Source organism: Labrus mixtus, chromosome 1 (genome assembly GCF_963584025.1).
Source record: "Labrus mixtus chromosome 1, fLabMix1.1, whole genome shotgun sequence".
NCBI classification, from domain to species: domain Eukaryota; kingdom Metazoa; phylum Chordata; class Actinopteri; order Labriformes; family Labridae; genus Labrus; species Labrus mixtus.
Genome location: NC_083612.1, coordinates 10,907,417 through 10,921,633, shown reverse-complemented (window position 1 = coordinate 10,921,633; position 14,217 = coordinate 10,907,417). Strand labels below are relative to the sequence as shown.

The window sequence follows — 14,217 nt, the reverse complement described above, 5'->3', positions numbered from 1 at the left end:
ATATTGATGTTCCCCATCAGTATTAGACCTACTTCTGGTTGACCTGTTACATCACATACCAATTAATTGACAAACTAGTTAGGAAGCAGAAAACTACTATTTCCAACAGTGAAAAATGGGACGATTTACTTCTGGACCAAAAATGCGTAGTTCTAGCAATCACTCGTTAAAAGTCCAGTTTTAGTTGGACTAACAATAAATATGAAGGAGGTGGACCTTACAGTAGATGGGCACAGCCATGCTGAAATCCTGGTGCTTTTTATTCAGATGTGACTTGCTGAAAAGATTGTCCTTCCCATCTCTTCTCCATGTAGAAGTGGGGAAAGCAGACTCATATGTGATGTTTGAAGAAAACCTGCAATGCAAATAGTTATCATCTTATTTGTCACTGGAAAGAACACAATAAAGGAACCTTCTGAATGTATTTACAGATAAATTGGGAATGGTTTTCTTGCATATATTGAACAGTAACTACTGGTGTAACAAATACCACTGAGCATAAACAACAATAACACCCATCTTTATATAACAAGTTTCCTGTGAAAATGGCAGCAAATTTCCTTGACAGCATGGTTTGTCTACAGTACAGTAAAGTACAGCACAGTACAGTACAGTGAGTTTCAAGATGATGAATGTACAATACATGATGGACTCAAGCAGACAAGGGACAGTTTCTGTTTTTTACATTTGAGTTTGGTCCAAGCTTGCTTATTCTCAATCAAACCTGTCAACAACAAATATTTTTGCAGATGACAAGCCTTAATGCTTTTAGTAATGATTGGGAAAATGAAAAAAGTTGTTACCGAAAAATGAATTTGTCCCTTGCAATGAGAAGATACTAAATCCCACTTCAAAAGTGTGCAATTTTCTTTCCAGACATCTGAGCTCCAACCAGTTCAATTTCCAGTCTGCTTTCATCTGTCAAACAGGTTTCTTTTTCCTCCTGCTTTTTGCTGTCCCTTTATCCCTCTCTCCCACCCTGTAACACTTTGAGCACAACATCACGTTAACCCCTCAGTCCCTCTACAGGGCTTGTGCTGCTGTCATCCACTCTAAATGCCTTTCACAGGTAGCGTGGGGGCTCTCTCTGATCCGAGTGCTGCCTGGATCATTATGGGACCCTGTGGCCCGAGCTGCTGTCAGCGATCATTTCCAATTAGGTCTCCATTTTGCACCACATGTACCTTAGCACCCGTGGGGGACAGTGGTTCATACTGCAAAATCACTCAGGTGGGGCGAGAGGCATTAGGATGAGCGTTCGTATGGTAACCTCATCGCCCTGAGAGAAATGGGACACGTTTCTGAGGTAATGAACTCAGATTGACTAATTAAAATGAGCTTTTGGCATTGGGACTTGTGTTGATTTTGTGAGCGTGAACGCTGGAACATTGGAGTGTTGGACTAAATGACTCATCAAGTCATAATCACCTCTTCAGGTACATCCATTTTCAAAATCTATTCAAATAATCTGAGGTAAGAGTGTACTCATAAGTGATGTCCTTCTCAAAATTGGTTGGTGAGTGAGAGAAATTGCCTAGTAATTTACAGTGTGTAGCTGCACTGTATGAATGCACTGTCAATGCAATAGCTCTGATAATAAAATGCATTTTTCTAAATGTGTTTTGACCCTTGTGCAATTTGTCCTAGTAACTGAATCATTATTTCTGTCTGTAGTTGCTTGCAGTGGTCCTTATTTTATTTGTGTTCTGTTGACATGGATTGTCTGCGATACATTTCTATCTTTGTATGTCTCAGGTTTGTATTGTATGTCTTTTCGCTCTGAAGGTGATGCACATGAAACCATTTTTTTCCTGTTATTAAATATATTCAAGTAGTGACTAGATTTTAATTATTTCTGTCTTGAGATTTCATGTTTTTTATGGTTTCAATGGTGTGTTCCATACTAGCTTAATACGCTTTATTCAATATGGACAATGCTGAGGCCTTATGTCCACATCAGGCTACTGAAGACTGAAGATTTGTTTGCAATCTGTTTGCCCTTTTACCTGCAAAGCATTTTTTTAAATTATTTATAATACTGTGGATGAGGCTGGGCGCAACATTCATATCCAAGACACATTTCCCTACAATAATGAAAAAGGGTTACTGTAAGTATTGTATTGTAACATGTCACTCTCGAAATACAAGAACACATCACAGAAAATTCAATTCTCTCTGCCTTTTCTAGAATGAAGCTAGCATGACTTCAGGGAGAGACACTTAGTGGAAATCTCTCTGGGTGCATATGGCTCGTGGTAAAGCACCAGAGAAAGATCCTGCTGAGGGGCAGATGGGGAAACAGTCGGTCTTTGTACCCTCACTCCCTGCAGAGACTGTTTCATAAAGGAGGAGGATGGGAAACTGACCAATCACCAAAACTGACATTATGTGAAAGTGACTATGCGCAATGGTTTCCATGCAGATAATGACCTCTCCAATATTTTAGGATCAATTAAGAAGTTTGCAATTCTTTCTGACAATAAGAATGTGCAATCAACCATATTCCCCCGAGGGAATCTGAGCATCTTCCCTGTTTACCTGCCAGCCTAGTTGTCAGTGGTGCATTGAGTTTGGGCACAATTTCCCACAGATGAACCAGTGTATAGTGTGTTAGCTTGATGCTAAAACATACTGGAAAATGGAGTCAACTTGCTAACAGAATTAGCATGGCAAACATTTTAACTTGGGAAAATATTTATTTTACTTATCATATTCAACATACTACACCATAAACACTCATACAGGCATATGTTTCCTAAACTCTGTGCGACAAACTTAAAAAAACGCTGACTCATGCTAGTCTGGTCTGATGCTGTGAACCATCTTTGCTACAGTCTACTGTATGTTCTGATCCAGTGACACTCTTTATGTGTCAGTTTATGGGACTTGTTCACTGCCTTCTGGAGAGCATTTTTCCTCCACATGTCAAAACTCTTATTTGTCATATTGAAGAGGAGCAAATGTGCATATGCAACTACATTTTTATTGCAATTTTTTTCATTTTACTCAATAACTACATCATATGTACCTTTCCCTATAGTCTACCGCTAATTCAAATTATTGAAAAAAAAATCGTATTCAGTGAAGGTCTGTCATTCTCCTTGTAGGAAGTGGTTGTGCGGGGCCCTCGCTTCCTCTACTGAACAGCCACCACTGCTAGTTGTAATCCCTGATATTGTCTCAACCTTCTGTCACGACTACAAGGTTTACCTCAGCCCTCCTGGTTTCTGCCTGCCCCTTTTCCTGGCGGGTTGGTGTTGCCCTGCTAAGGTGCTACTGCATGAGTTTCTTTGTTTTCTTCTGTTCCCGTGGATTTCTGTGAGTCAGAGACTCTTACTATGTCACCACACTTGCCACTGTTTGTGCATTCTGTGGATATACTTGCTCCTTTCCCAGTCTGGATCCCCAGCCATCAAGGACTCATATGGCTAAGGAATGTTATTTTCTTCCTGTTTGTACATTTACCAGCTAAGGTTTGCAGTAAAAGTCACTACCTACAATCTGTGTTTCCTTGTGTACTGCAGTTGGGTACATATACCATCCATTACAGTTTCCCAATAATGACAATTAAAAAAAATATGCTTAAAAGTTGGGGAACACATATTCCAAAGCCTGATTCCAAAGAATATAAATAATCACTCAATAATTAACCACAGTTAGGTCATAACAGCTAATGTTATCATTCACCAAATTCCTACCTTACATCGTAGGTGTTACAGTTATGTTTGCTAGGTCCATCGTGTTACTAGGAAGCTACATCAGGAAGTGTTTAAATGCAATCTTCCAATATCATGCAAATGCTTTTTTGTTGTTAAATACATGTAACCCCTTAAAATATTCAAAATTGGTTGTCTATTCAATTGCTGCTTAGGGGAACAATAATTTGTCTCATTCATTCACATTAATGCAATTTACTCAAATGAGACACAGCTGTAACACATTCTCACACCCTGAGCATGACTTCAGAGGAAAATGGCAGGCGCGTAAATAGGGCTAGTCTTGAAGTCTGAACTCCCTGAGTCTTTTCAGCTTTTAAAAAAAGGAAGTGAACTCAGAATCTCTGCTGCTGCATGATTTGACCCACAATCAATCAGTTGTCTGTCCTTAACAACACATCCTTTCCTCTCTTTAATGGACTGAAGCATTAGAAGACTCGTAGACTGAATCCAACCCCAGAAGACTGATGGCTGTGGAGAGTGTCCTCAGGAGCCAGATTGCAGCACTCTCATCATGCGTCCCCCATCCCAAGAGGAATGCATTCATCAGTCCGCAACATACATAAGGTCACAGGAGGACATCCTCCCCAGGCAGATTGTGCAAAAAGCATCAAAAACACAACACTACTGTTCAGTTGCTGGAGGATGAGTGCACCTCATGTGCAGTGCAGTAAAACCCACTTCCTAAAGCACAGAAGAAGAGCACATACCTTACCGCATTTACAAAGCACTTCATCATTCTTTAAAGAAAAGCATATTAGTTGTGAAAATGAACACACTTTCTGTCTGAATACATAAGCACAAATAACAGCTCATCGGCGGTCACAACTGATAAAAAGTATTTTTCTTATCAAAGTGTCTATTATCATACTTTTTACACTGTTGCATTAAGAAACAGCAAAAAATAAACCTTTGGTACACCCCTGAGCTACATTACCATTTCGACTACAGAGTACGTTTAATGTGCCTTGAGACAGAAAGATTAGAATAAAATGAGAAGAGGCATGGAAAACATCTGCAAAGTGTCAAATTCAATGTTGAAATATAGTTCATGTCAGGTCAAGTTGTACATGAAAAAAATACACCAGTCCACCAGATGTTTAATATTCAGCCAAAAAATAATGCTTAAAGTGGAATTAATAGTCTTGAGCTCGCGGAAACTGGAAGAGCAGGCATCTGTTTGCAAGACGTTATGCCATAATGTATTCATGACAAAAACTCGGCTTGTAAGCAACTGAGACATTTGAATGTTGCAGAGGGAATAAATCTCAATCAAATATATTCAAGTTACCAATGAACAAGTTGTGAGCTGTAAGTTGGTTGTGCAAAACAATACTGATGGTATAAATATCAGAGTTATATGTTAGATGTACAATCTCTCATCACATCAATTTAACCAACATTAAGGTGTCACTATTACTATTACGCTATTACAATGTTGACCAACTCAATGGGGTGGGGGCAGCAGAGAAAGTTGTGGAACCACAGAGCCTCACTGACATACATTTATAATCCTTTTACTATCGTCTACGAGCTCTGTGGCTGCTGGAGGACTCCGGCCGTGGTGTGCACAGACTGCAGTGTCGTGTTGTGGTCTCAATCCCTTTTATTTAGTTGTTTGGTAAGATTAATGGGTATTTTCTATTGGGGATTAATGGGCTATTTTGGTTTCAATTTGATAGAATTGCTCCCAGTTGGTGGTTGTACTTGCGAATGTGCTTCTCTCTTTGTGCTCTCGTTGCATGTTTAAAAGCAATGAGAGCCGGCCAGTGAAGCAGTAAGACAATGCTGTAAATGGAAAATAAAGCACACTAATTGTCCTATTTGGTTGAGAAAGGTTGGCGTTTTATACAGAGAATTTGTTCTCATTCAAATTAGACAAATGGTCGCTAATGACCAAACTGATGCAACTGTCACAGCAATTTCAGGCCACATCCCAGTCCCTTCATTTTAGTTTTATAAGGAATATTGCAGCCAAATCGGGATTTTAACTTAGCAATTAAGTTGAATCACAAAGGTAATCTCCTGCCATGAGTACTCCGTGAGATTAGAATGGATTATATTGGATTATGTCCATTGACCTGATTTACTGACCGACTGCCTCTTGTTATCCAAATCAGACTCGTAAATCTGACCTCCAGCGGTTGGATTTAGAACACCAGAGAAACTGTGACGGGCAGCAGGATGCGGACACCTGTCAGTATTAACCGTGCCTGCACAGAAGAAGATTACGCAGTGGAATGTTTTAGGAAATTCAATCCGCTGGCTGTCCTATATAATAAATAAAGAAATCGGAAAAATCAAGTATAATCAGTAAACATAGCATTGCCTCTTCTGCACACTGAGATTAATCAACTTATATCTTCTTAGATCTGGGTCGCAGTAAGCAGTGCCAAAAACGAGAGGTCGCAATCCTGTTCGGAGACATCAGTACACCACTATACACTGAGTTAACATCTCAATTATTCAGAACTTGATTGAAAAACTGTACAAATTTTACAGTGCACATTTTTAAATCACAAAAGGACATCCTTTTTAAAGGAATCCACCATCATAAAGCTTTCTTTTACATATATTAAACACAGGAACTCCTCACAGCATTGTGTATTATCCGGTTTTGGAGGAAGTGGAAGTGAAGGCTTGGGCGAACTTAAAATTGCATCTCAGCACAGCTGTTTCTCTGTAATCCAGGACACCAGTGAGTCACTGTGAAAATACATACAACTTTGTTATTTTTCCCACACCAGATTCATTTCCTTCAACTTACCAAGTATCATTGATGTGTAAACTTAAAAGGACAGTATGTAAATTCTGCCACCAGGGGGCTCTCAATCAAAACAATAACAAAAGATGGCGTTGAGGCAGGCGGGGAATCATGGAAGTGATTCTCTCTGCTACTCCCCCCCAAGCCCCGATGAAAACTAACTCAGAGTTGACCGTAGTCAAGACGAACGGGTGAAACAGACCTGAGGAAGATAATATTTGTACGGACGATGTACCCAAGTATAATTTACATAACGTTTTTTTCACAGCAGCACATACAGTGACAGTACGGCAGCTTTCAGTAGCAGTTCCCACTTCCTTATGAAGCTGTCCTTGACGTAACGTCCGGTGTTTCCATCGCAATGACATATCATGTCTGTCATGACGGCTCTGTCATGGCGGCCGCCTTGAAAGACACAGGCTGTTACAACCCAATGCCAGGCTTCAAAATGAACAAAAAACTGAGACAAGACTTGCTCAGGTATAATAACATGGTTTGGGGTTCAACAGAGTACTTATGCTGAGAATAGAATCTCGATTAGGGTTTAAATTCAATAAGAGGGACTTTAATATTACAACGACTTGGTTTAGGCTGTGAAACTGCTGGGGTCTTTTTTTTTCAAAGAAACCAATTTTATTTGAAGGAAACAAACTCTATTTTCAGGTTTTGTTTTTGAGATTGTCAAAAAGAAGTTGGATTTTTGATTCATTGTGCCAACCTCTCACAATGAATATCCATGGTGGCTGCACAGTTTGACTGGATAAGAGGAAATCAGCATTGACGGATAGTTATCCAAAAATGACTTCAGTTCAGTCAGGACCACTTTGTTGAGAAAAAATAAATACTCTATTTGAAATTATTTATATACCATATGGCTCTGTTCTGGGATCTCCCTGCCCTTCCACATGCTTACAAGGAAAGCATTAGGCAGGAACAGCACACATTCCTGCTCTTTCCGTGCATACAAGGAAAGCCTAAGGCAAAGAGAGAAGCAGAAAAAACCCAAACTTAGCAGGCATCAATGACAACAGCATGAGGTTGATCAAGTCGGACACAGCATAGACTGAGGAGCATGGGGGGAGGAGGGTTGCAGATGCACTCGTGAATGTGGCTTGCAGACGGAGCAGCAAAGAGTAGGCAGGCCAGAGCAGCTTCAATAAAGCGGCATCAGTGCGATTAGCCAATAGGATGCTTTGAATCAAATCAGCTGGCCATCAGCTGATGAGGGCTTGCATGAAATCAGCTTTTATCAATGAAACACTTGCATGAGAGCAGAGCATGACTCCGTGGTCTGCCTGAACTAATGCTATGCTCAATTTTTGTTACTTCATTACATTCATATTCCAGCTTATTCCCACCATGGACTTTTATAATGTGGCAGGTTTTCACTGAAATACTGGGGTTTTGTCTATATTTTTTAAAATCATTGCCATTAGCAAATATAGCTGCAACAATAAAACAATATAACTAACTGTTTATGAAGCTGGATGGTTGAATAGGTTTTGTGATGCAAAACTACAATATATTGAATGCTGTATGACAAGACCAAGAACCAATAGGATGGATTTCTTTCTTTCTTTCTTTTTTTTACTGAGCAAACATGGCAAGATAATAGTTAATCTTGCAGTTTGGCCTTGCTATATCCAACATCCTTCCCTCTACTGAGAACAGACTGCAGTTTACTATCCTCACTGCTGTAGCTCTGCAGCCTCTAACCCAACTCATTTTAATTGCTCAGCAGCTTTATCATAATATTTAGAGGTTACAGTTAACAAGATAGCCAATTAATCCAGAATACTAATTAAGTAGTAATGAGGTGTCACTGAGACAGCAATAACTGCTGGCTGATCCACAAACAGTGACAGGGCAGTAAAACTGACATTGGCCCAAATTACCCCCACCCCTGATTTAAATAGGTTTAAGGCTACTTATGTAGAAAATAATACCAGGATCAGAAAAATGTCAAGGACGTTCTCATGAGTCAACATCCAGTGCAGGTCTTGACATTTCTTTTGCAGCTAATCAATTTTCTCTGCTCCTGTGAGAGGCAGCAGCATGCTATCTTGGCAGTAACATCTTCATACAAACATTTTTGAATTTGCAAAGCTTACAAGAACTGAATAGCTCTATTGAATGTGAATAAATCCAATAATAGAAACTAATTTTAGAGCCTGTTTGGGAGTTCATGAGTCACCAAAAAGTAACAATGCGGAGAGAGGGGTTTGGAGGATTCAATTAAAACAACTTACCATATGATGTAAGAAGATTAATTTGTTAAAAAATAGACTGTTGGCAGCAAAACAATACCCAATGGTGCTGATAAATACTGATGTATTTTCTGTCAATTCTAGTTATTTGAAACTGTGTGCTTTAGCCTGTTCTCTTCACTTCATGTATCCTCATGTTAAAATGCAAAGGCAGGTGTATTGATATCCTGAAAACAAATCAATAGCAGATCTATACAAGTACATGTTTCTCTTTATAGGATTCGACAGGGCTCATCAATAGCTTTTAAAAATCTTTACCCAAAGGCTTGTCTTATATGTATAGTTTCTTCTCTGTTTTAATTTCCAAGAGCAGCAAGGACCAATAAAAGACTTGAACACCCGTTTTATCTTCTGTAAAGGTCGATAATACAGTGTTCTCCTTTTATATTCTGATCCTGCAGCTGTCCAGATGGTTGTAACTGAGGAAAAACTGAGCGCAGAGAAGCATACTGTAACTAAAGGTGGAACCAATAAGTGAACACACAGCTCAGATACTGTCTCTGCTCTATTAACTCCAAGGCCCACAGATTTGTGATGGGACACTGAGGCGGTGAAAAGAGAAACAATTGTATTTATTTCTTTCTTCAATAAAAGGTGGGTGTTGGTGTTTTTTTTCCCAGCCAGTGGCTGGATCTGTCAAGTTTGTATTTTCTCCATCAGGACACTTTAAAGTCAGTCTGCTACTTCATAATGCACACAACACATGTGTTTTAAATTTTATATATTTCCACAAACAAGTCAAGGCAAATTTAACATCACATTATGATGGTCAGTCCATTTGATCACTGAAGTCGGAATGTCTGAGATGTCAGTCGGATCATCCAGAAACCCCCCTGATGTTGGAAATGTGACGCGGGTACTTCGAGAAACTTCAGTGAAATCCAAGATGATTTCTCCGAGCATCAGAAGTTAGGAATAAGCTGTACATTATAGTGTTTACCAGCAATGTAGTCTTGTTTGTGTGTAATTACAATCACACTGACAGTACAAGTTCTATCTGTGGAAATGTTGTTTGAAATGTTGTTTTTGTGTTCAAACTGTCACATAGTGAGTTGTTATCACCCGGCATCAGCTAACACAACAAAGGTGCTCCGTACTCCTGTAAGCATCCATGTTCCTTTTCTGAATTGCTACTAACTCATCTGGAAAATGTTCAACTCGAGTGTGACACCTTTCCCAGCTCTGACATCCAACTTCTGATGTAAATGGAACACACCATAATATAATTAGGTAGTAAACAACAAAGCCAATAAAATACCATACTCAATTATACAATATTGTCATCTGTAGACTCAATTGTTTAAACTGGATTCACCACATGATGTGTTGTTATTTTTTGTCAATTTTTCACTGCAGTCTTTTGTCTTGTCTTGAAGAGAACAACAGTCAGACATATTGGGTTCCTCTTCTGGTATGCAGTCATTGACATCTGCTCATTTTCATATGCCAGTAAGGAGTTTGACAGGGCTTCAGAACAGAGTGTGAGTGCAGAAACAATGATATAATCCCAAACTGGCTTCCCACCCACTAAACATTTGCATTTGCCAGTCCTCCAACAAACCAGAGACTGAATCCCTACAACATTAGGCACGATTTTCTCACCAGTGCACATCAAACTTTGTGATAATTTCTATCGCTGTGGTGGTTTCAAATCAAACTTATTCTAGATTCTGAAAACATCATATGTACAAAAGGTTGATGTAGTAGTGACCAGAGACAAAGTTAAGGATGCCTTTACTATCCCTGTGAGAAGGCAGTTTGTTTTGCAGTCAGCAGCCAAAAATCAATACAACATGAAAAGACACAAAGTTCAATTGAAAATAATTACAATAGGGAAAAAACAGATTAAAAGACAAAAAGCAACCCAGGGCATTTTCACTACTGTAGTTCATTTGCTTTGATCTCAATCATGGACCAATTTGTTAGATTGTTACTTAATTAACAAAATATGGTCCGTGTTCACACCAAGACATTTACAATTGGACCAAAATGTGTGATGCTCGAGGGCAATCCTCTCTAATTGGTCGTAATTTCTCACAACTGTGGACAAGTTGGCCTGGCTGTGGCTGCTCTCATGCCACTTTCCAATTTCAAAATGGACAGACAACTACACGGATTGATGTTAGCTCCGGTCACTAAAGGCAGATGATACCTGTCTTTAGTTTAATCCAAAGAAATTACATGCTTTCTTACACCAGAGCCAGAAAAATAGCAATCCAAGACCAACATTTTCAAGTGGTCTCGGTAGCTTTCACTACAACATAAAGAAACCGCACTAAATTGGCAAATGGGCTTGAGTTCATTTTAAACCGAACCAAACAGATTAGGTGTGGAAACGCCCAAACTATGAAAACAAAGGAGAACTGCAATCAGCCAGGATTAAATGGGCCTTCTTTAGAGGTCCTTGCCTTGTGTTAGGTCACCAAGGGTCGACCCTGCAGGCTGTGATTGGTAATGCTGAGTGACCAGTAGCAAGTGACCAAGTAAAATGTTTTAACAGATTCAATAAAACAAGAATAAACATTTTCATAAAAGTATTGTCACATTAAAATTCACAGACTTTCTAAAAAAGTGCACTAATGACAATGATGAGCTTTTTTTGCATAGAGCATAAGCTTGAAGCTCGATAATATATCATCAATAACAGTACCCAGGTACAATCTTTGTGTCTGTTCCACCGCAGAATTATTTAGATTGGATGTTAAAATGAGGAAATACATTGTTGTCTCTTTATCTAAATACACAGAGTCTCATGACTTATTCACATAATATCTTAAGTATACAAATGGAGAGCCTCCTTCAAAGACCATGTGTGGATAACTAATGCAATTGAGCAACTCATTAGCTCGCTGCACTTTCCCTGGTATTTTCTGTCTTGAATGATTTACATTTCTTCATTTTATTTTGCTCACATTTATTAATAATTCAGGCCCAGATTTGGTCTTTAATGACAAAAAAATGACCATTATCACCAGAGTACCCGCTGACATTTTGGAATGCAAGCTTGCGAACATTGCTCACAATTTCATTGCAGACTTAAATGTATTTAATATTCAACAAATGTATAGTAAGAAAACTCAATGTAAATTAAAAACAGCTTATGTTTTGTATGTAGGCTGAGTTGTCCTTGCTCATATCTCTTCTTCTATTTCCGGGAAGAAGTTTTGGAGTCATTGTGTTTTAACACTGTACATACTGCACTCACTGCCCAAGATTTTAATAGAACAGAATCAGAATGTGTTTTTTTTTAATGCCAAATAAGTGAAAAACACACACAAGGTTATTTGTGGTGCTTTTGGTGCATCACATTAAACACAGAAATAGGACAAACAATGGGAGATTAGGCAAACAGCAGTACTCCTACTGTCAATAAATATCCCAGGGAAGGATGTAGTGGATGAAGAATACCAACATGAAAGGCTGGGATACTTCAACCTTGCAGTTGAAGCAGAGGTGCAAGGCAGGAATGTCAAAGTGTGTCCAGTGCAGGTGGGTTGCAGGAGCTGTGTAGCCAGTTCCATCTCAACATTCCTGAGGGAAGTAGGAGTCAGAGGGCAGGCCCATAGGAAGGCAATCGAAGCACCTGCTGACACCGTAGAAAGGAGGAGTTGCTGGCTGTGGCTGAAAAGAAGGGATGCTGTCTTGGCTGCCCAATGACCATCTGGAGACAAACCATGAGACGTTGGATCAGCCTGCATGGGGGCCTGCTTTGGCTGAGTGTGATGTATGGCCGAAACACCCTGAGATGTTAAAGTAAACAACCAACGATGTACAGTACGTGATGGCAGCAGCATCACCTGCCAGTAATTTCTAATACCACGCAATCACCGGCAATCACTGTATAATAAGATGGACGGCACAAGAGTTCTCTCAAAGTGAAGTAAAAGATTGAAAATTCCCACTTTGATTGGCTGCAGTATAGGTCATTAAGTTTGGGACATTGGGCACACTACAACTAAATAACCCGTCAAACACATTTTTCTCAAACATGTTTCCATTTATCATCATTAGTTGTTATTATGCTGATTCATGTCCCAGTGTTAATTTTTCTGATCATATTGGATTAGGTATTTGATGTGAAAAAGAGAAGCTGTCACATCATGATTGAAGCTCTGTTGAGAGGTGCATCTCCTGCATGATTTTGGGGATTTAACATTTATTCGATAGGACAGCTGATAGAGTGGGAAACCGGGGAGCGAGGGAATGCACCAAAGAAGCCACAGGTCAGACTTGAACCTGGGCTGCCCGCTTGGAGGACTACAGCATATCCTCCATACATGGGACACAACCTAAGCGCTATAGGCCAACTGCACCCCAGAAAGGAGTCATTCAACTTTCCATTACTGTGAGTGTCACAAAAATCGATTCTGCTGTTGACTGTACGAACCTGAGGTTGCTGTTCATCAGTGAGTTTGATGTGCGATTTTGATAATGGAAGTAGCAGGACGTCAATTCCCCAGCCCCACAACGGAAGAAGATGGAGATGCATTGCCTATTTCATTATACAGTCTATGATCACAAGTCAATCATGGGGTTGTTCTAGGCGACTTGGTGTGTTCCAGATTGCAACACCCTTTGTGGCTCTCTCAGGTGTTATAAGCGGGATAGAGTCAGTGCTGAGGGGTACAGCAAATAGTCTCCTCAACAGGTAGGGTGTCAGGTAATTGGCACAATTTAAATCTCCAATCTCCAATGAATCTAAAGAATTCATTTTGATGCCTAAACCAAAGAAAACATTGACAGTACTGCATGTGTTTTTTATTGTTAACATGACAATGAAAGGACCAGTTATGTTGCATCTCTTACTGTGTATTCCGGCATGTTGATATTCATCCCTTCAGGTTTGTTCTCACTCATTTTTTAACATTTCTACTTGTGATTCTTTTGAATTTATAACTCAAGCATGTTCAAATGAATCCATCAGTGATTCTCACTAAGATGTATTGACAAAGCTGAATCTCTCCTGATGCAGCTTTTATTTTTTTATTTTGCAAATGACATAGCCACTTTGGCATAAAGGGGAATCCTGTGAATTTCTGGGTTTAAAAAAAAATCAGTTTTCTATTCTTCAACTCAGGCATTTACACCACAAATTGCAGGGAGAGAGAAAAAGAAATCCACAAGTGGGGTTTTGAATACTTTCGGAAAGGTAATGTGTGACATTTAAAGATGGAAGGGTGACTTATGAATGGGACAAAGCACATTTTTATCTCCCTAATAATTGGTTTGGGGAATATTACCTTGAGAGCACAGCATGAAATCAAAAAGGTTGTGAATCCTTTCAGACCAAGGTTGAGTTTGGATAACAGAATGTACAAAAGCATTAGGAACACTTTTTCTGCAACTAATTTCAGCTTTTGTTTGATATGGATGTCCCCTACCATTAAAAGCAAGTAATTAAAGTAATTAGATTTAATGACAGAGAATCTGGAGCTCATCCATTTTGTGCTCCTGAGCTACATGTGTGACT

At 39.4% G+C, this 14,217-nt stretch overlaps 1 protein-coding gene across 1 annotated transcript in view; it reads right to left on the bottom strand.

The window, feature by feature from the left end:
- Positions 1–3,350, bottom strand: part of traf6 (TNF receptor-associated factor 6) — a 400,050-nt gene extending 396,700 nt beyond the window's left edge. The window contains exon 1 of the mRNA XM_061063871.1: positions 3,346–3,350. The gene's annotated coding sequence lies outside the window, so the exon portion shown is untranslated. The remainder of the gene's footprint in view (positions 1–3,345) is intronic.
- Positions 3,351–14,217: the final 10,867 nt, after the last annotated feature.